Raw genomic sequence first — 22,272 nt, forward strand, 5'->3', positions numbered from 1 at the left:
AGACCTGGGAATGGCAGTATCATGCAAACCTTTAGTCCTACTTCCAGCCCAGTCCCCACAGCCATAATTGAAGGAAAAAATCATTGTCAGGGAAGTCAAACCACCATGACCATCCTGACCACTCTCTTCCATCAGATCTTGATGGAGATAACCCAGGACCCTGACCACAAGAGCCTTTGGTACAACCAAGTGTCTCATCTATAGCCCCTTGCCATCATCCTGAAAAGCAACACTTGTGGTGATACAGCCTAGGCATTCCTCATGCAGGTGTTACAGTCACAGCTAGGGATTACCCAGAAAAGAAAGTTCTTGCCACCAAAATCCTTGGAATTGTCAAATAGTTCAACATTGAAAACATATATCAATTTTTTACTTAGTGTAATGACATTAAGGAAGAAGTATCTTTTTCTTTTAGTCTTTTATTTTCCAAATTACATGTAAAAGCAAATTTTGACATCAACTTTTTTTAAAATTTTGTGTTCCAACTTCTCTTCCTCCCTCCCCTCCCACCCCCACCCCAAGAACTCAAACAATTCAACATAAATTATACATGAGTAGTCATGACAAACAATTCTACCTTATCTAGGTTGTGAGGGGAAACAGATAAAAGCAAAACTTCAGATTAAGGAATCATCCAAAAAAAATTGTGTTTCAGTCTGTTTTCAGATACCATCAATTCTTTCTCTGTAGATGGACTGCAATTTTCCTAAGTTCTTCAGAGTTATATTGGATCATTGCCTTGCTGAAAATAACCACATGCTTCTCAGCAGATCATCTTCCACTAATGCTGTTATTTTGTATACAGTACATTTCTCTCTGCTTCAGTTCATGTGGGTCTTTCCAGGTTTTTCTGATAGTATCCTGTTCATCATAATTTTTATAGAGTATCTTGAACTTGAAAGAGAATTTTCTTCACAATAACCCAGCAGAATAGGTACCATACGTTTTGAAATTGTAGTCAATCAATGTAACTATTTCCCTCCATCCCATTCCCTTCCAATGATATTTATTCTATTGTCTACCTTATTTTGCCCTAATCCTCCACATAGGTGTTTTGCTACTGATTGCCTCCTCCCCTGCTCTACCCTCCCTTCATTCACCCTTCCCTCCTTATCCTTTTCCCTTCCTACTTTCCTAAAGGGTTAAATAGATTACTCTTCCCTATTGGATATGTGTGTTATTCCCTCCTTGAGCCCTCTCTGATGAGGTTATGGCCTTTGAACTAATTCTGTTTTCTAAATTTTTCTTCTTCCCTCCCTCCTCAACTGTCCCTATGAAATAAAGCAATTCAATATATGTCATACATATGGTGTTATGCCAAACATCTTCACCTTCCTCTAAAGTGTTTTGCCTTTTACAGATCTCTCCCCCAAACTTCCCTTCCCTCCTTCCCCTCTTCTCCCCACCCCCACCCCCATCTCCTTCTCCTCCTACTTTACCTCAGGGCAAAAATATATTACTATACCCGCTTGAGTATGTATGTTATTCCCTCTTTGAACCAATTCTGATGATAGTGAAGTTCACTCACTCACCCTCTTCCCCTCCCCTTATAGGCTTTTTTCTTGTTTCTTTCCTGTGAGCTACCTCTTCCCATTCCACCTCTCCCCTTCCCCCTCCCCCAGTCTATTCCTCCTACCCCTCACCCCTATTTTAAAGATGTCATCATGGGTTAGCTAGATGGCAGGGTGAACAAAGCACCAGCCCTGGGCCCAGGATGCTCGGAGCCCACATCCAGCCCCAGACACCAGACAACCCACCTTGTTTGCTCCACAAAGAATAAGGATATGCAAAAAATAAATGCTTTACAAATACGATCCCTTCATATTCATTTCAGACCTGTGTCCTCTTTGTATTCCTTGCTGAAAAAGTTCTTATGAATTGGAAGTATTTTTTCCTCATGGATGACTATAAACAGTTTAATCTTTTAATGCCCCTTGTGATTTCTTTTTCCTGTTTACCTTTTTATTATTCTCCCAGGTCTTGTATTTGAAAGTCAAATTTTCTATTCAGTTCAGGTCTTTTCATCACAAATACCTGAAAGTCCTCTTTCTCATTGAAATTCTATTTTTTCCTCTGAAAGATTACGATCAGTTTTGCTGGGTACATGATTCTTGGACATAGTCACAGTTCCTTTGCCTTCTGGAATATCATATTTCATACTCTCTGGTCTTTTAATGTAGAAGCTGATAGATCTTGCTTTATCCTTAGCTCCACAGTATTTTAATTGCTTTTTTCTAGCTGCTTGCAATATTTTCTCCTTGACCTGACAGTTATGGAATTTGGCTATAATATTCCTGGAGGTTTTCCTTTTGGGATCTCTTTCAGGAGGTGATCGGTGGATTCTTTCAATTTCTATTTTAGCTTCTGCTTCTAGAATATCAGGGCAATTTTCCATCACAATCTCTTGGAGGATGGTGTCTAAGCTCTTGTTTTGGTCATGGTTTTCAGGTAGTCCAATGATTTTCAAATTATCTCTCCTGGATTTATTTTCCAGATCAGCTGTTTTTCCAAGGAGATATTTCACATTACCCTTTATTTTTTCATTCAATTGGATTTGCTTTACTGTGTCTTGATTTCTCATGAGGTCACTAGCTTCCATTTGTTCAATTCTAATTCTTAGGCAATTATTTTCATCAGAGAGCTTTTTAATCTCCTTTTCCATTTGGTTTTTCAAGTTGTTGACTTTTTTCTCATGACTCTGCTTGCATCACTCTCATTTCTTTTTCCATTCTTTCCTCCCTCTCTCTACATCTCCCTTCTATCTCTCCTACTTTCTCATCAAAGTCCCTTTTGAGAGCTTCCATGGACTGAGACCAGTTCATATTTTTCTTAGAAGCTTTGGATCTAGGGGCCCTGTGGTTGATTTCCTCATCTGAAGCTGCAGCTTAATCTTCCTTGTCACTGAAAAAGCTTTATATAATTCTAAACTTTCTTTGCTTGCTTGTCTTTTCATTGATTATAAACTCTCCACTGGGGAGAAGAGGGGGAGGGAGGCCTGCTTCTCGGCTCCACTCCTGTTCCCAGCTTCAGAAGGTCCCAGGTGTTTTTGTTTGAGGGAGGACAGGTTTTGCTCTTGCCTGGTCTGTTCTCTGGTCCAGAGATAACTTCAAGCCTACTTATAAAATGACCAATCAGCAAAGCCTTCTGTGGTGTGGTTCTTAGCTTTGAGGAGCCTTCACCCCTCTCCCACCTGAGCCTCCTGCTGCTCAGGATTTCTTCTTGGTTCCCCACTGGGGTGGGACAGCTGAATTCTTTCCCTGTCCTGCTGGTACCCCTGCAGTCCCCCCTGCCCCAAGATGCTGGCACTGTAGTGGATTCAGATTCTCCAGAGTAAATTCCTCTGGCAGGGTGTCTGCTGCTTCTATGATTTGTTCTTTGACCCATACATACTTTAGGATTAGATTTTTATTTTATATTTAATTCTAATCTGTTTTCCTGGTATTATATTGAATATTCTTTTTATCACTTTATGGTCTGAAAAATTTAATATTTCTGTTTATCTGTTTTTGGTCATAAGGTTTTTATTCCCTATTACATACTTGACTTTTGTAAAGATGCCTTGTATAGCTGGGGGAAATATATGTTTCTTTCCATTCCCATCCACTGCCAGTACTTGGGTCCCTTGTAATCTCTTTCTGACCAGTTGCCAGGTACCTTTGATGTCTCTGGCTTGAGAACTCCCAAAGCTTCTGCTGCCTCTTCTGCTGCTTCTGTCACCAGAACCTAATCCAACCACTGGTGTTTCATCTATGTGGGCTCTGGCCAGCCTCCACCCTTGTGCCACAGATCTCTCTTTCTAACCTCCTAAGTTTTCCTGGACTGGAAAGAATGTTTCAACCTGACCTTTCAATGGTTCTGTCGCTCTAGAAAATTGATATGAGGTGTTATTTTAAAGTTGTTTGGAGGGGAAATGTGGGAAAGTTCAACTGCATGCTTCTTCTACTCCACAATCCTGACTCTGCCCCCAGAAATCCCTCATCAATAAATCAGTAAACATTTATTAAGCACTTGTTGTTTGCTATGAACTAGTTAGCATCCAAGAAGAAAAAAAGGAGTCCTTGCCCTCAAGGAAATTAAAATCTAATGGGAGAGACAATATGCAAATACACATACCAAGCAAACTACACATAGAATAAATAGGAAATAATTAAAAGAAAAAAAGTACTGGAACTAAGGCTTCCTGTAGAAGCTATTACAACTCTAACCCTAATTCCAACTTCATTCATTTGTTGATTATTAAACATTTGAAACACAAAAGACTCAACGTCAACAAAGATTTAAACATGGAGAACTCCTGTCATACTCTCCAGGAAGTAGATATGCACAATCAAAACATGACATATTTTATGAAACTAAATTTATTTTTCACCTTCAGCTCAACACTACACTGTCCAAACAACTCTCAAGGTAAACGTCATCTGGCAAGTTACCAAGGAATTAATTCTCTCCTCCTGCCTTTACTTATCTTCTCTAAGAAACAGTATAGTTGTTATTGTCGTTTGTTGTTGAGTTCTTTCTTTGCTTCATTTCTTACCTTGCCTTAATGACTGAATGGGCATTGCCCCAGACAAACTGAGACCTATGAAAGACCTTAGCTTAAAAAGCCAAGGTCGGGGCAGCTAGGTGGCGCAGTGGGATAGAGCACCGGCCCTAGAGTCAGGAGTACCTGGGTTCAAATCCGGGCCTCAGACACTTAACACTTGCTAGCTGTGTGACCCTGGGCAAGTCACTTAACCCCAATTGCCTCAATAAAAAAAAAACAACAACAACAACATAAAAAGCCAAGGTCTCGGGGGCAGCTAGGTGGCGCAGTGGATAAAGCACCGGCCCTGGATTCAGGAGTACCTGAGTTCAAATCCGGCCTCAGACACTTGACACTTACTAGCTGTGTGACCCTGGGCAAGTCATTTAACCCCCATTGCCCTACAAAACAAAACAAAAAACAAAAGCCAAGGTCTCTCACTGGATCCAGCACCATCTCTAGTCATCCTGATGAGAGAGTGAAATGGTGACCTTGCACAGCCTTCCCTCACTTAAATCCAATTCACTGCAACTCATGACTTTACCTCCTGATGTCACGGTCCTCTTCAGGATATCTGAGGAACTCAGGAGTTCCAAATTCTCGAAATTACATAGTTGCTTCTTCCAGGGATATAAATGTGCATCTCCTATTTTTGCCATATGTCTGTGTTCAGGAAAAGAAATACAAAGCAATAAAGGGAACCACGGGTCTGAGGCATAGTCAGGTTCTCTCATATAGGTAGCACAGTAGTTTAAATTAGTTATCATAATTGCCTGGTGTTGGGGGAAAGGATCTTTTCCCATACCTCCCACTCTCACAGGAAGTCCCAGAGAAAGTTACATCTCAAACAAGAATAGTATGAGAAAATTCTAGAAGTCAGAATCACTCATTTTAAGGTCTAATGAGTAGGCCTTAAAGTACTTCCATTTCAGCGGCCAATTCTTTTTGATGCAGCCACCTTCAGGCAGAAATGATTACAAAATAAACCAAAGGGCCTAATCTTTTGGTACTAAACCATCACATGTGGCCACCTGGAAAAGGTCAGTAAAAATGTATCACCAGAAGGGACCTAATTCCAAAGAAAGCAGAAGTAGCATAAGATGAGGCCCATCTATAGGTGTGCTCCATGGACTGTTTATATAGACACCTAACATGCACAACAAACAACCCTTACTCTCATAAAGTTTGTACACTAATAATAGAAGTTAGCAATAGAGAAAGCTGCATGAGATATAAATATTTGATGAAACAAGCTTTATCCATGTTAAGTACATTAGAGAAGTTGAATATAAAGTGCTATATAATCACCCAGGGAGAGAAGTTGCAACACGCTGGGGTAACAGTAGGCTTCATGGCAGAGCGATGACTTTACACTTGACTTTACAGGATAGGAAGGAATTTAACAAACAAAGATAGACGAGAGGGCATTCCAGGATTATGAAAAAGTACAAAGAAAGTCAGAGATAGGAAAATTTGTGGTTTGCTTTATGGGTTTGATTTGTCTGGTGCATAGTGTGTTGAAGGAAATAATATTTACTTTGAAGAGAAATCGGAGGGATGTAGGATAAGATTGTACATGGAACGTAGCACCAGTTTGCATAGGATCTTGAATGACTGGAAAAGGGATTGAATTTTATTTGCTAAGTAATAGGAAGTCATGGAAAAAAATTTTTTTGATCAGAGGAGTAATGAGACCTGATCTATATAAAAGGAACATTAATCTAATATGAATACCTCTTGATAAGTTAATGATCTAATCTAAGCAAATTGTAAGGAGAGTATCTACTAGACTGATAGCAAGATGAATAGAGAGGTGGAGCTCAATGCATAAGTTGTTGCTGAGGTGGAATTTGCAGAGATGAGATAAAGGAAGGAATCAAAGATGGCAGCAAAGTTTCATAAAATACTGTATCATGCCACTGACAGAAAAAGTGACAGAAAGTTGGATAGATTTAAAAGAATGCTTGATTTTTGGTTTATATGCTAAGTTTGGTATATTCTAAGTTTAGGGAAACATGTGGATATTGATAAGAAGATTTCCTATTGGCATTTGGAGATTTGCGTCTGCAGAACAGAGTTAAGGTCAAGGTTGGACATAAAGATTTCTGAATTTCCTAGAGAGCTAATAGGGGAAGTGATGGGAGTGAATGAGATTACTGAGAGAAAGAGCATAAAAAAAAAAAAGAAGAAAAAATGGCCAAAGACAGTAACTAGGGGTAAGTCCATATAAATGCATAAAAAAAAGAAATTAAATGAAAAGAAAAGAAACAGGGTCAATAGAGTAGACAGCAAAAAAAGTCACAGTTGGAGGAGGTAAACCAGGAAAATATAATGTTTCTGAAGCAAATTGAGATGAAAGTACCAAATATTGAAAACCAAGGAAAGTCAAGTCTGGAACCTGGGGAAGCTGGCAGAATGGTGGTGTGTTTGACAGAAATAGTGAGATTGGAGAGAAAGATAATGAGTTCTATTTTTTAACATGTATTAATTAATTAATTAATTAATTAATTTATTGGTGAGTCTGTTGGGGTTAAGTGAGTTTCCCAAGGTCACACTGCTAGTAAGTGTCAAGTGTTTGAGGCCAGATTTGCTCTATTCATTGCACCACCTAGCTACCCCATGAGTTCTATTTTGAAAATATTTTTATATACTTAAGCATGACATATTATAATAAATAGGCATTTCTTTCTGTCTGGAATTTCTTCTGCTCTGTTCCCTTTTTTGCTGCCTATAATGACCATCTGAAATGACCTATGAAACACATTTTCATCATATTAGCTGATTTCATTGATTTCAAGGTCATCTAACTAGGGCTCCAATAGTTCCCCTCCTCTATTCTTCAAAATCTCTCATGTCATTCAATATTCATTTGTCTTTTTCTCTGGCCATAGAAGAGGTATTCTTACCACTCACCTGCTCTCTTGATCCTATTCTCTTCCACCATCTCTAGGACCTTGCATTCCCTCTTTAAACATTCTAGGACATTATTCCCTTTTTAAAACATTTTCAATTTATCACTCTCCATTGACTCTTTCCTATCTGCCTTTTAACATGCAGTGTCTCTCCAATTTGGGATTACATGATTATGTGATCATCTATGATATTGATAATGAAAGCAATGATGAGCAGGCTTTCAGCCTTGCATTTCCAGCTGCCTTCCAGAAATCTCAAACTGTATGCCCAACAGAAATCTTAAATTCAACTGCACAAGACTAAAATTATTTTCTTTCCCCTAAGCTCTCTCTCATCTCTAAACTATGCTATTACCTTAAAGTTCACTACCATCCTCCTAATACTCCAGGCTTATAACCTAAGTGTCATCCTCAGCTCCTTACTAACTCTCATCTCCCATATGCCAAGGCTGTCAATTGCATCTTTACAACACATGTCAAATATTCCCCCTTCTCTCCTTTATTACTTCTTCCGTACTGGTACAAGCCATCCTCACCTCACCTCATGCTTAGAGTATTGCAATATCCTATTGGTAGGTCTACCTATTTCCAGTTTTCTCATTCTAATTCAGCCTCCATTCAGCTGCCAGAATGATTTTTCTAAAGTGCACTCTGACCATGTCACCCACCTAGTCAATAAATTCCAATGTTTTCCTATCGCTTTCAGTATCAAACACAAAATCTTCCATTTGCTATTCACAGCAAGCCTAACTTAGATCCCTCTACATTTTCAGTCTTCTTACACCTCATTACCCATCACATACTCATTAATCCAGTGACACTGACCTCCTTACTCTTCCATGAATAAGACACTTCGTCTCTTGGCTCCAGGCAGTTTGTCTAGCTGTCTTACATGCTTGGAATGCTCTCTGTCTTCATTGCCACTAAAATCCTGAGGTAATTTATTTCTTATATATCCTATATATAGCTTCTTGGTACATTTGTTTATTTATTGTCTTCCCCATTAGATTTTTAACTCCTTGAGTGGAGGGACTGTTTTTTGCCTCTTTTTTTTTTTTTTAATTCTAGCTCTTAGCACAGTGCCTGACATATATTGGTGCTTCACAGATGCTTATTGACTAACTTAGGAAGACCTATGTTTACGTCCTTTTTCTGATATGCTACCTATGTGATGCTGATCTAATTATTTAATATCTCAGTGTTCCAGCTCATAGTATAAATTGCAGAAAAGTTACTGATCTGAATTAATGAAGGAGATTTCTGCACTGGCAAATCTCACACTCATAAAGTCAGAGTACAGAGCCAAAAATAAACACCCCCAAACGCAAAACACAACAAGGCTAGGGGGAAAAAAATTACTGGTAAATCATGGTGCCACAGGTGGGCAAGGAATATAGACTGAAAAAATTGAGAAAGGTCAAAGAACTGGATGCCATGATTAAGGGAGAGAAGTAGTCTTGATAAGAATGAAAGACAAAAGATGTGGAAGGAAAGGAGGCTGTGATCAGGAAGTAAAATTGTCCTAAGAAAGCATCCCCTACAAAACTGCCATTTTATATATCACCTAGAGATTAAGTGATTTAACCATGGTCACACAGGTAAAAGAATTAGCATCTGAACCATATCCACTATCGCCAAAGCCATTCCCTTTCTTCTGTACCCTTTAAAGTTCATGATATTAGAACTTGCATTTCCAAGAGATGGTGAATTTTTAGGTGCAATATAATCAGTGTGCTGAAACTAACTCAAACAGGCTCACAAGAACCAATTGTTAAATTGATTAGTGTGTGCATTTGCACCTCAGAAATCAGCAGATGCTACAAATTGGGACTTGCTTTATAGTTTTGCTGATTTTCCAGACATGAGAATATGATTGAGAAAATGTTGGTTAAGGCAGATTCAGTTTAAAAGTGTATCATGCTGAAAATAACCACATGCTTCCCAGCAGATCATTTTACACTATTGCTATTATTTTGTATACAGTGCATTTCACTCTGCTTCAGTTCATGTAGGTCTTTCCAGGTTTTTCTAATAGCATCCTGTTCATCATAACCTAAATAATGTACCTTAAACTTGACAAAGAATTTTCTTCATATTAGCCCAGCAAAGTCATCATAACTATTTCCCTCCATCCTATTCCCTTCCCATGATATTTACTCTATTTTCTATCTTCTTTTAAACTATTCCTCCTCAAAGTATTTTACTTCTGACTGTCCCCTCCCCTACTCTGCACACCCTTTTTTTTCACCCTTCCTTCCTTATCCTCTTCCCCTCATACTTTCCTATCAGGTTAAATAGATTACTCCTCCCAACTGGGTGTGAATGTTATTCCCTCCATGAGCCAACTCTGATGAGTTTAAGGTCTTTGAGCTAATTCTATGTTCCCAATTTTCTTCCTCGCTCTCTCCTCAACCCTCCCTATGAAATCAAGCAATTCAATATTTCATACTTGTGCCGTTATGCAGAACATCTTCACCTTCCTTGAAAGTATTTTGCTTTTTACTACTCTCTCTCCCAGAATCTGCCCTTCCCTCCTTCCCCTCTTCCCCCCCCCCCTTATCTCCCTCCCCTCCCTCAGGGCAAAATATATTACTATACCCCACTTGAGTATGTATGTTAGTCCTTCTTTGAGTCAATTCTGATGATATTAAGGTTCAATAACTCCCCAATTCCTTCCCCCTCTTCCCCTCCCCTCCATAAAGCTTTTTTCTTGTTTCCTTCATGTGAACAACCTCCTCACCCAGACCATCTCTCCCCTTCCCCCTCCCCCAGTCTATTTCTCCTACACCTCAACCCTATTTTAAGGATGTCATTATGGGTAGTTAGGTGCACAGTGGACAATGCACCAGCCCTGGACCCAGGAGGCCCCAAGCCCAAATCCGGGCCCCATACATAAGGACACCCCACAAAGAACAAAACATAACATCCCTTCGTATTCAGTTCAGACCTGTGACCTCTGTATTATCTTCCCATATAGGAATGTTAACAGTTTGATCTTTTAATATCCCTCATGAAGTCTTTTTCCTGTTTATCTTTTTATGCTTCTCCAGGATCTTGTATTTGAAAGTCAAATTTTCTATTCAGTTCAGCAAGGCAGTGGTCCAATATAACCCTGAAGGACTTATGAAAATGGCAACCCATCTACAGAGAAAGAAGTGATAGTATCTGAAAATAGATGGAAACACATTTTTTTTCTTTTCTTTTTTTCTTCTTTTTTGGTGAGGCAATTGGGGTTGGGTGGCTTTCCTGGGGTCATGTGGCTGGTGGGTGTTGGGTGTCTGGGGCCGGATTTGGGCTCGGGTGCTCCTGGTTCCAGGGCCGGTGCTCTGTCCACTGCGCCACCTAGCTGCCCCTGGAAACACATTTTTTTAAAAAAATGTTTTTTCTCTTTGACAATTCCTCAGTCTGAAGTTTTGGGAGTTTTTTGACTGTTTTTTTCTCACAACCTAGCTAATGTGGGAATGTTTTCCATGACTACTCATGTATAATTTATTTTGAAATGCTTGAGTTCTAGTGGGTGGGGGGTGGGAATAGAGGAGGAAGAGAAGTTGGAACAATTTTTTTTTTAAATTGATGTTAAAATTTGTTTTTACATAGATTTTGGAAAATAAAATTCTATTCAAAAAAAAAAAAAAGTGATGAGGTCCTGAAGGAGAATAGGGGATGTATTTGAGATATGATGTGAAGGCAAAAATAATAAGGTTTAGCAAGCAAATGTTTGTGTAGAGTGATTGAGAGTGAGGAGTCAAGGATGGCAATGAGGTTTTAAAGATGACTTTATGGGAGGCACAGTCTATAGTAATAAGAGGAGAGTTGGAAGGTACCTTGGTAGAAAGACCAAAGTAATTTGGACGTCCAGCAGGTCTAGATCAGGGTCCAGAGGAGAATGAAGGCAGACTGGCCTGAGCCCTTTTATAAAATGGAGAATCCTAAAGAAACTCCCCAATGGGAGAAGGGGTAGAGCAGGATTTGTGGAGGAATATCCAAGTATGAGCAGACCACAGGCTTAGTGGGCTGTTGCAGGGCTAGTATTCTTGAAGAGTAGAGCAAAGTTCCAAGTTAAGCCAGCAAGAGAGGAGATATGGTTTTGAGGTCCGCAGGAAAAGGAAGATGATGAAGTAAACAAAGAACAAATTCTGAGATGTCTGAACAATTACAGAGCAATTTAAAAAATAATGCTAATCAATAAATCTACTCTGAGGAGAAAAAAAAAAGTGTATCATGAGTACATTCCCTAACCACCACCACCTCAAATAATTATAGTTGTTAAACATTATCAGTACATTGCTTACATGATAGTGTGTGGCAGAAGAAAGATGATGAAATAGCACATAGGAGTCAAGGAGATTGATAATTACAATACATATAAATGATCAGTTTGTCTCCTATATCTAAATCTCCGGGAAGGGGCTATGTCATTTAAACTTGAACAACTGCCAGACCCAGATAATTAGACAACAGCTGAGACCACCCATCCCTACCTCATGTTCTTTGTTGAGTTCTTAAAATCATATTCCATGGGGGTTGTTTTTAGCATGTCACTAACACTAACTGCCAGATGTTTCCTTTTTACTAGGTTAGCCACTCTTACTGGCTTCCCTTCTTGTGTCTTTAACAATCTATGTATATCTTTACCATTCTCCATGGTATAATTGACTGGGGAACATTGTAGTGCTTAGTCCTTGAGCTGGGCTGAAGAAACATTATCTCAGGGGCAAGCACTTAGGAAGGAAGCATTTAGAGGAAAGATCTCAAACGACAAATGGATTTACCATATGAGGCGACAAACCACTACCCTCCAAAATTGTTTATTAGGAATGAATTGAATTTAGAAAAAAATGTAACTTTAAACAATTCTATTTAGGGCCAAAACCTAGACATGCAATTTCACTGACATAGGGAACTCATGTATGAGGAAAGGCTTGCTCTCAAAATAGGTTGGCACCTTCTCTTCACCTTTATAGTCTTAGTTGCTTAGAACACTGAGAGGGCAAGGGACTTGCTTAGGGTTATATATTAAGTTTGTTTTAGAGGCAGAAATAGAATCTAGTTCGTCCTGGCCAAGAAACAAGAAGTCAGCTATCTACCCATTACTCCACACTGCCTCTTTCAACCATTTACATAGAAGACATAAAATTAATATTGTTAATTCATGTTACTGTAAGGCCAAATAAACTCATCTTTGTTTAAAGTTCTACCAGTGCCTTGATAACACAACTCTTTCACCTAGAAGGCAAGAAGGTCTGGGTTCACCCATGCCTCTTACACATACTTATTTTGTGACTGGGAGCAACTTGCTACGTCTCTCAATATCTCAGGAAAAATCTTTATAACTACTATAAACTGTAGAAAAGTTGCTAATCTGCATGGATAAAGGGAGTTTCCTTAGTGGTAATTCCATACATGGATCTGAAACAAAATAAATTAAAATGCCATTATTCCTGCATTTGTCATGTCCTTTAGTAGGGAAAAGAGTTCCTGGAAATAAAGTAAAGAAAATAGAATTGTAAGCAAACTGATTTATTGTAGATTTATAAAAGACAAATATGATGTGATTAAAAATTTGATATTTCACAAATCCATCTAAAACTCATTATAGGTTTTTGTTGCAATAAATTATAGCCCACAAATAAGAATATTTCTCCAGAGTTTATCTAGATTGATTATAGAACCGAATATTTTTGGATAAAATATACTTTATATAGATTTTGTTTTAATCAAAAGTAGAACGTCTTTTACATTTAGGGCAGTCTTCAGTCAGATGACATCTTCCTTTTAGTAACAGATAATTTAGATAAGAGGTAGTTACAAGGGAGAAAATAGGTATAAACTGATGGCTCACTTATCAGACTTTTGTTCCCATGTGCTCCCCACAATGTGTATGACTTGGTAAGGAAGAATACTAATTTTGAGAACACATGTAGAGCCCTTTGCAAACGCTAAAGCACTATTTAAATGCTATTATCACCACCACCACCACTACTACCACAGCCATCAGTATCATCACCACTACTGCCACCACTGCTAGTCTGAGCTTCAAGCAAAGTTAAGCTTTAATTCAGGTAAATAGTCTCCAATTTTCTATTGAATTAAGATGAAATTCATTAGCCTACAACATTACCATTTATTACGTACCTGATTTATGCAGAGAATTGCTAGGTGATGGTGGTAATACCATAATAATAATATTGGCCCTGATAAGAAGCAGTATTGTTTAGTGATTAGAGCTAACCATGAAAGTCAGAAGACCTGAGTTCACCTCCTGCCTCTGATACATATGAGTTCTATCGTCCTAAACCTATATCATATTGGTTACGCAGTCTACTTTGTTAAATTATCGAATGTTTCCTTCCCATTAAGCTTGAGGGGTTATGCTAAGCAGATTTTGCTTTCCATTATTCCTTTTCATTATTCATTATTATTCATCCTATTCAATTATTATACAGACATGCTGTTGATTTTGAGGTTTATTTTGTAGCCTACAATTTGCTGAAACTATTGTCTTAATTAATATATCAGCAAAATGGGATAGTTTCATATCATCTTTTCTTTTCTATATTGCTTTAATTCCATTCTCTTATTGTCTTATTGTTATTGCTAGCATTTCAAGAATGGTATCAAATAATAGTGTGGGGGAGGCATTGTGGGTGTCTTTGTTTCATTCTTGTATTTCTTGGGAAAGGGTCTAGTATACCCATTGTATATAGTGATTGCTTTTGGTTTTATATAGATTTTTAAAATGATATTAAAAATGGTGCCTCTATGCCTCTATTTTGTAGAGTTTTTAAGCATGGTAGTGTGTTGTGCTTTGTAATAGACTTTTTACATATCTATTGAAATGATCATGAGGTTTTAGATGTTTTGGTTTGTAATGTGAATGTTAATTTATTTTTCCCTTATGCTGAACCATTCTTGAATCTCTGGTATAAATCCCAATTAGTCATAATGAATGATTTCTTGGATATATCACTGTATTCTGTTTAACATGATTTTGTTTTGAGTCAATGTTCATTAATAATATGGCTACAGTCTATGTTTTATCTTTTGATTTAAGCTATCTAAATTATATTTGCCTATAATAGGATTCTGGGAGGGTGTTTATTTTTTATTTTTGAGATATTTTGTGAAGTATGAGTACCAATATTTTTTAAAGTTTGATAGAATTATCCTATGAAATCCATCAGGAACAGGCTTTTTCCCCTTTTAGTTCTTTTTTAATTAGATCTCTTTCCTTTCTGAGATTGATTGTTCAAGATCTCTAACTGATCTTATGAAAGTCTGGGTATTTTATTTCTGAAGTCATCGCTCTATTTCTTTTGTATTCTCAGTTTTGTCAGCATATACCTGTGTGTGAATATATTCTAATAATTCTTTTTATTTCTTTTCTGGTTTTGCAGTGATTCACTTTGTTCATTTGCTATTTTAATTATTTGATTTTGTGGTCTCTTCTTTTTTTTTTTGTTTTTTTGTTTTTTTTAGTGAGGCAATTGGGGTTGACTTGCCCAGAGTCACACAGCTAGTAAGTGTTAAGTGTCTGAGGCTGGATTGGAACTCAGGTACTCCTGACTCCAGGGCCGGTGCTCTATCCACTGCGCCACCTAGCTGCCCCTGGTCTCTTCTTTTTAAACAAGATTAGCTAATGTTTTATCATTTTTATTGGTCTTTTCAAAGAGCCAGTTTTTAGTTTTATTTATCATTGGTATGGTTTTGTTTGTTTCATATACAAACACACATATTAAGATGTGTATATTTCCTTCTAATTTTAATATCTCCTCTTTTGTGCTTAATTTGGGTTTTTTTTGGCTTTCTAATTTTAAATGCATATACAGTTCATTAATCTTTTCTTTTTTATATTGTTAATGTATATTTGCAAATATGATTTTTCCCCCTGAGGACTGTTTTAGCTTATCCCAGAAATTTCAGTATGTTGCTTCATCATTGTATTGAACTTGCCTTGTGGAGTCCCCCCCCCCGCCTTTTTATTGTATTTCACTCCTGTAACTGGTGCAACTATTACAGATGTCAGAGAGGATACTGCCTCATAAGAGGATACCCTCCCCAACCCAGGCCCTGATTTTTCAGCCCATACTAACCATTTCTGGTACCTTTTCCACCTTTGTCTAAAATCTCCTCCCTAGATCCTGCTTTCCTGATTCAATAGGTGCCACTTGCCCCTAGAAATTTCAATTTCTCCCTCCCCTCAAAGGTAGTACAAGTAGACTTTCTAAGCATCAAGCAGCATTTTAACATAATTATTAATTGTTTTTATGACATTTGTTGACTCATTATTTAGTATTTCATTTTGTTTTCATTTGGATCTATACCATTTATTTGCTCATGATCCTGAACCAATTACCATTTCATTGCTTTATGGTCTAGAAAGGAAATATTAGCTCTTTCTGCCTTTTCACATTTATTTGCAATAACTCTGTGCCAAGACCCTCATTATGCAGCCCACTATTGATCTATACCCTCCAAGGGTTACCTTTTTTTTCCCTCTTTTGCCTTCCAACCTCCTTTATAAGTCCATGCTTTTTCACCCCCTCAGGTGCCAGTACCCTAGAGTTCAAACCCTCCTCCCTTCCCAGTTAAGACAAGTAGACTTTTCAAACCTCAAATTCCCCAGGCCACACCTACCTTCACAGAACAATGCTTTTCACCCATAGAAGCATTCATCGGTAGAAACTCCTCCTACCACCAAAGCAAAGCCTTTCTCCTCCTTTATAACCTTCTCCCTGCCTCCTTCTCACCCACTGCCCTATAGGCTCTTCTCTTTCTAAGCCCACAGAGTTCATCTTCCCCTCAATTCTATTCCAAGATTTGATGTTGGCCTCTCACACATTCATTTCTATTTCCCTCTTCTCCCCTCCTTTCATGTACTCACATGTTGTAATATAGTCCCACCAAAAAAAAAATTTACTTGTTGTCAGGGTGTTTTCAGGTTCTGTCCCTAATGGCCCAGATTCACCTCTTTACTATTACCTCCATAGGACTTCTGCCATCACCTCTGTCTCCTTGGGTACATTTAGAGAGAAGTTTCTTATTGTTTTCCTTCTGACACTTTGTTGTTTTTGCTGTCCTTAACTGATGTATTTATACACTCCTGCATTTGTGTTGTTCAAGGTATTCAAAAAGCAAACAATCTCTTTAGTTTTGGTCTTCTAATAATGTTTAAAATATATCTTTATAATTGAATATCCTTCTTTTTATGTATGATGAAGCTCAGATTTGTAGGATAGTTTATCTTGGGCTGTATCCTGAGTTCCATTGCTCTTCAGAACCCATAACTCATTACCTTCTATATTCTTGGTGGGTGCAGGAAAGTAATACAATATTTGGATTTCCTTTATTTTTTATTTGAAGGTCTTTCTCCTAATGACTTGAAGAACTTGTTGTTTCTAAATCGAATCATTAAATTTAACCACTATATGTCTTGGATTTTGCAGCCTGTTTTGTTGTTATTGCTGTTTTTGTTTTGATTTTTTATTTTTTCTGGAGGTGATATGTGAATTCATTAGATTGGTATTTTATTTTCTATGTTCAGAAGCTCTGGGCAGTTCTCTTCTATCATTTCTTTCATTATAGTGTTAAGGTTTTTTGTCCCAGCATGCTCTTCTGGGAGACCTATGGTCTGTAGGTTTTCTGTGCATTGTGTCTTTGAGATCTAGGCCATAAATTCTGCTCTCATAATTCGCATTTCTCTTTTAAACCATTCAGCAGGAACAGTTTGTTGTGATTCCATGTTCTCACATTCTGTGGGGGTTTCTATCTAGTTCTCTGTCTATGTCTTTGTATGGATTCACTTTCCTTTGTTTTACATTATTTATTCATAAATCCTTAAACTAGTTTACTAGATCTAGAAGACTTATTTCCTTTTGTTGTTAGTGTTTTCCTCATTGATCTATGTATGTTCAAGATCTTTTAATTTTCTTCTTCCTGAAATGTCTTATAATTTCAGTTTGTTTTTTTCTCATTATTTTTACCTATTACTCAACTTTTGACTCTCTCCCTTCTGATTATGGTTTCCTTGGTTGTTACAGATCAAAGTATCTCAAATTCCTCCTATCCTGGGAATTTCATGGTTCCCCAGACTAGGTCTTTGTTCCAATTATTTTTGGTTGGTCAGAATTGGTCACAGCAAGATGCTATGTTTTGTTTTTCCCCCTCAGGCTTAATGGAGTGCCACATAATTTCCCACTTTTCCCTTCCTGCCATGGGGTACTGTCCTGGTGTTTGGTGCTGCTTTCTTCATAGATTTGCAAAAATCCTGCTTTGGGATTGTGGCCTCCAGCAGGCTTTTGCTCCTCGCAGTCTGCTAACTGTTGTTGCCTGAGTTCTCCACAGCACTGGAAAGAGGAAGGGGGTAGAATGTGAAGGGTTTTTTTTTTTGTTTTTGTATTGTTATTTCAACTACAGACTACTCTGGTAGATCTTTGGCTCTCCAAGTGTGATCTCATTACTGGAAGCATAGGAGGAGGGTCAAGTGCAAGGTGCTCAGGGTCAGTGAGCATCAATTTGCATGTTTCGTTTAATAGTACCTTCTTTGTGATAGTGTGTATCCTAGATTATGGGAAAATTTAAGTTCATTAGGGGAGAGATTTTTGAGGTCATGGGGAACGAGAGAAAATGCTTATCATCCCTTTTGTTGCTTACTTGAGCCCAGCAACTGTCGAAGTAAGCTTTCTATTGATTTTCTTGCTTATAGTATCTCCCTTCTCCAACTCATCTTTCTCAAGCTACCAAATTGATATTGCTAAAGTAAAAAAAAAAAATAATAATCTTTTCATGTCACTCTACTGCCACTAAATCGTGATGGAGCTTTCTATTAATTCCATTATACAATAGAAAATCCTTCATAATCTGTGTCCAACTTCACTTTTCTTATTTGTTTCACACTACATTCCTCAAACACTGTGCATGTAGAGCAAACTGCCCTACTAGCTATTCTCTGAATGAAACTGCAATTCTCTATGCTATTACACAGGCTGGACTCCATAATTGGAATATGCCACCCCCTGTTACAGCTTTCTTTTTAGACTCTACTTGGGTATCATTCCCAATGGGAAGTTTTGGTGTTTTTTTATCCCATACATCATGTGTGTAATTTTTATTCTTGATTAACTTTGTTTTTACTTATTTGTATATGTGTTTTATACCCAAAGTATAATTTAAACTCCTCAAGACGAGGAATGTTTCTCATCTATATTATTTGCTCAATAATTTATACATAGGCAGTTAATTGTTTAGTGCCATTGTTTCTTCCCATTTTGTGATATATGCACCCATATACAGACGTTTGTAAAAAAAATCATGAAAGAGTTTGATGGCATTCCACATAACTTCTCAGACCTCTAAATATAACAATCGCTAAGATCATCTAGTGCAAGCTAAATATGAATCTGATTATACAGGTCCTAGTCAACAAGTAGTCCTCTAGCCTCTCCTTGATAACCTATAGTGAGGAAAATCTGACTGCCCTCTTAGGTAGCACACTTCAGTTTTGGTTTAGTCTCATAACCAAACCATTGGCTTGTTCTCTTTGTTAAATACTGAATCTTTCCCCAAGTTGTTTCTGAGGTTACTTCTTTGGTTATAAATTTTAGTTAGTAGCACCTTACCTATTCCATTCCAATTCCAATAATTTATCACTGGCAATATTATCATATGCACAATTCATTTTTGTATATCCTATTTTCTTATTAATATTAAGGAATTCAACAAAGAATCACCACAGACATTAGATTTTGCTACATATTCTTTGGAAAACACTTTAAATTAACCAGCTAAGAGTCATTGAGATAGTCATCTACAAAATGGTTACAAACATGAACTATTGAAATGCAAAAATAAAATAAATGTGTAGAAGACTATGGAATAACACTTACTTAGAAGACTTAGTATGATAACCTTGAAGAAAATGAAAATCATGGATTGTCCCATCCAGGAACACCATACTCAAAGGCAAAATTGTTCATGAGAAATACAAAGACACCATGTTCACTGACTCCCAGAAAAGAAGGTAACTTGAAAAGCTAGAAGATTTTTCAGAGGACTCTGGATTATATCACCATTCAGTAAGGTTTAATCAGACTTTTACACATGCTTTTTCTGATTTCCCTTCAGTTAAATAAGATAATGCATTATGTAATGTTTGTAGAGTGCCTTGGACTTTGAGCTACATGCCAAGAAATGGTTATGTAATGATATAATCTTATTGCTGATATTGTACTTCAGGGCAGGTATTCTTTTTCATTTCTAATAGGTACAAAATCTCTTTTGCATACATTTATTTTTATTAGTATTTTCTTCTTATATGTTGAGTGAGTGTTTATATGTGGTCATGGTTACTGCCCACCTTAGTACCTGGATCTAATAATAAAATCCACTCTGATGAGGCACTTGTCTTGCCAATTGTACAAACTGTTCCTGATGCTGAACCATTTCACTACAACTTCCCTGCCAAAAAAACTACTTCACAATCTTCATTAAACTGTGTATATTTCAAATAATAGGTTGCTCACAGAAAGTAATTGTTAGGTGCCAGAGATCTAGAGTGGGAATAAAAGGGGCAAAAAACCATAGCATTTTAAAGTTTTAAGGAACTTCAGTGTCTTTCTACTTGAAATTCTTCATTTTATTTATTGATTTATTGATTTTATTTTATTGATTTATTTATTTATTTTGGTGAGGCAATTGGGGTTAAGTGACTTGCCCAGGGTCACACAGCTAGTAAGTGTTAAGTGTCTGAGGCTGGATTTGAACTCAAGTCCTCCTGACTCCAGGGCTGGCGCTAATTCACAAAAATCTGAAAATATATACATTGTTTCATAATAATGGACTCTCTACCTATGCAGAGGAATGGGGATAGGTATCTTCTCATATCCATTTTTGGTCATATTTAGTATAAATAATGCGGATATGCATAGATTGCATATATTTTTCTTTATATGCACACAAATGCATGTTTCTTTATATTGCATGCATTTGCACACTGTAATGCCAATATATAACAATACTACATCCTGTGTGTATATGCATATATATATATGCACACATGCATTACATATATACATGCATATACACAGATTATATATATGCATGCATATATTTATGTGTATATATATGATGTAGTGATATAGATATGATTGTATATATATGGTATGTGTATATGTGTGTTTGTACACATGTGTATATGTGTGTTTGTACACATATGTATATGTGTGTTTGTATGCATGTGTATATATGTGTACACACATGTATGAATGATATGTATATATATATATGAATGATGTGGATAGATAGCTGGAATCATGAGGAGTTAAGTTTAGTCCTACCTTTGCTACAAGCTGGCTGTGTGACCTTGGGCAAGTCACTCAACCTCTTTCTCTCTCTAGCCAACTCTCTGAGATCAAGTATTGCCATCTGCATTAGTAGAGGAAATTAATTCCTCCAGATCAGTTCCTATGGTAGTGAAATCACAAGTCTAGTCAAAACCAAATATATAACACCTTAATATTCACAAAGCACTTTCTTCCCACTGACACTAGATGTGTGATAGATAATTAATTGGACCTGTATTTTATTCCAATCAGTGTTAACCAGTTTATATTTTACATAAATTATTTAGGGATAATTAAATAAGATAGGTTCCTATAGCAGGGCTTTATAGTGAGCTTCAAACTTTATTGTAATGTTCACTACTTGTTTACCAGTTATGAAGTTCACTTATGCAATCACAAGAATGCTGACAAATATATCTCCATCCAGTTTTGCTCAAATTCTATGTTAAAACCCAGCATGGGTGGGAAACTTTTATCTTTTGGAAAGTTCCCCAATTTGTTTTTGTACCTTTAGACCACTCTCTCATACAACAGGTGACTATTTTATGACCACTTAGTGGAGATCCCCCAACCTTCACCCAAACAATGAGATTCTGTATTTTTACCATGCCTCTTTTGCATATTTGGGTATCCAAACCTATAAAAAAAAGTCCTGGGGACCAGGAGCATTTCAGATCATGAAGAAGATCTGAGGTCCACTTCATTAGAGGGAACCATGGACCCTTTAATAAAGTGCCATTGACTCAGAGCTCTGCCTCAGTTTCTGTTATTGTAGGGCATACAATTTGAAACTCCACAACAGCTAATTTGCGTATAATTTAATTTTTTTATTAAATGTTATTGATGTATTTGGTTTTATGTCACTTAAATTCAAGCCTGTATCTATCTCTGCCTCTCCCAGGACCATATGTTATAACAAAGATTTTAAAGTAAAAAAGGAAAGGAAAAGAGAAAACAAAAACCTCCATCTGCAAAACAATTCAGATATCCATGCAAAAACAAAACAAAGCCAAAACCAACTGAGAAGAGATGTTCCCCTGCCAGAAATGAGCAAAGTCCAAATCTAACATAAAATCCAGTCAAGAAGTACACTAAAAATGAGCATATAACAATAACAAAAAGAAGCTTGATCATGAAAACTACTATAGTGACAAGGAAATTCAAAATACAAACTCAGAAAAATACAATGCTTTGAGAACATTTGCTACAAACAAATTCTTAAAGAAAGATACAGATTGGATACAAACCCAACAAAATTTCTATAAGCACTAAAGAAATAGATAAAAAGAAAAGCAGAAAAAAGGTCTTAAAATAAGAGTGGTATAGGAAAAGGCAAGAGAAGTGAGAGCTATGCAAGAAAATTATGGAAAAAGAATTAACAGCTTGGTAAAAGAGATAACAAAATACTGGGGGGGAAAACTCCTTAAATTGGACTTGGCCAAATGGAAAAAGAGGTACAAAATCTCACTGAAGAAAATTACTTCTTAAGAACATATAT

The sequence above is a fragment of the Dromiciops gliroides genome, chromosome 5 (genome assembly GCF_019393635.1).
Source record: "Dromiciops gliroides isolate mDroGli1 chromosome 5, mDroGli1.pri, whole genome shotgun sequence".
Lineage (NCBI taxonomy): Eukaryota > Metazoa > Chordata > Mammalia > Microbiotheria > Microbiotheriidae > Dromiciops > Dromiciops gliroides.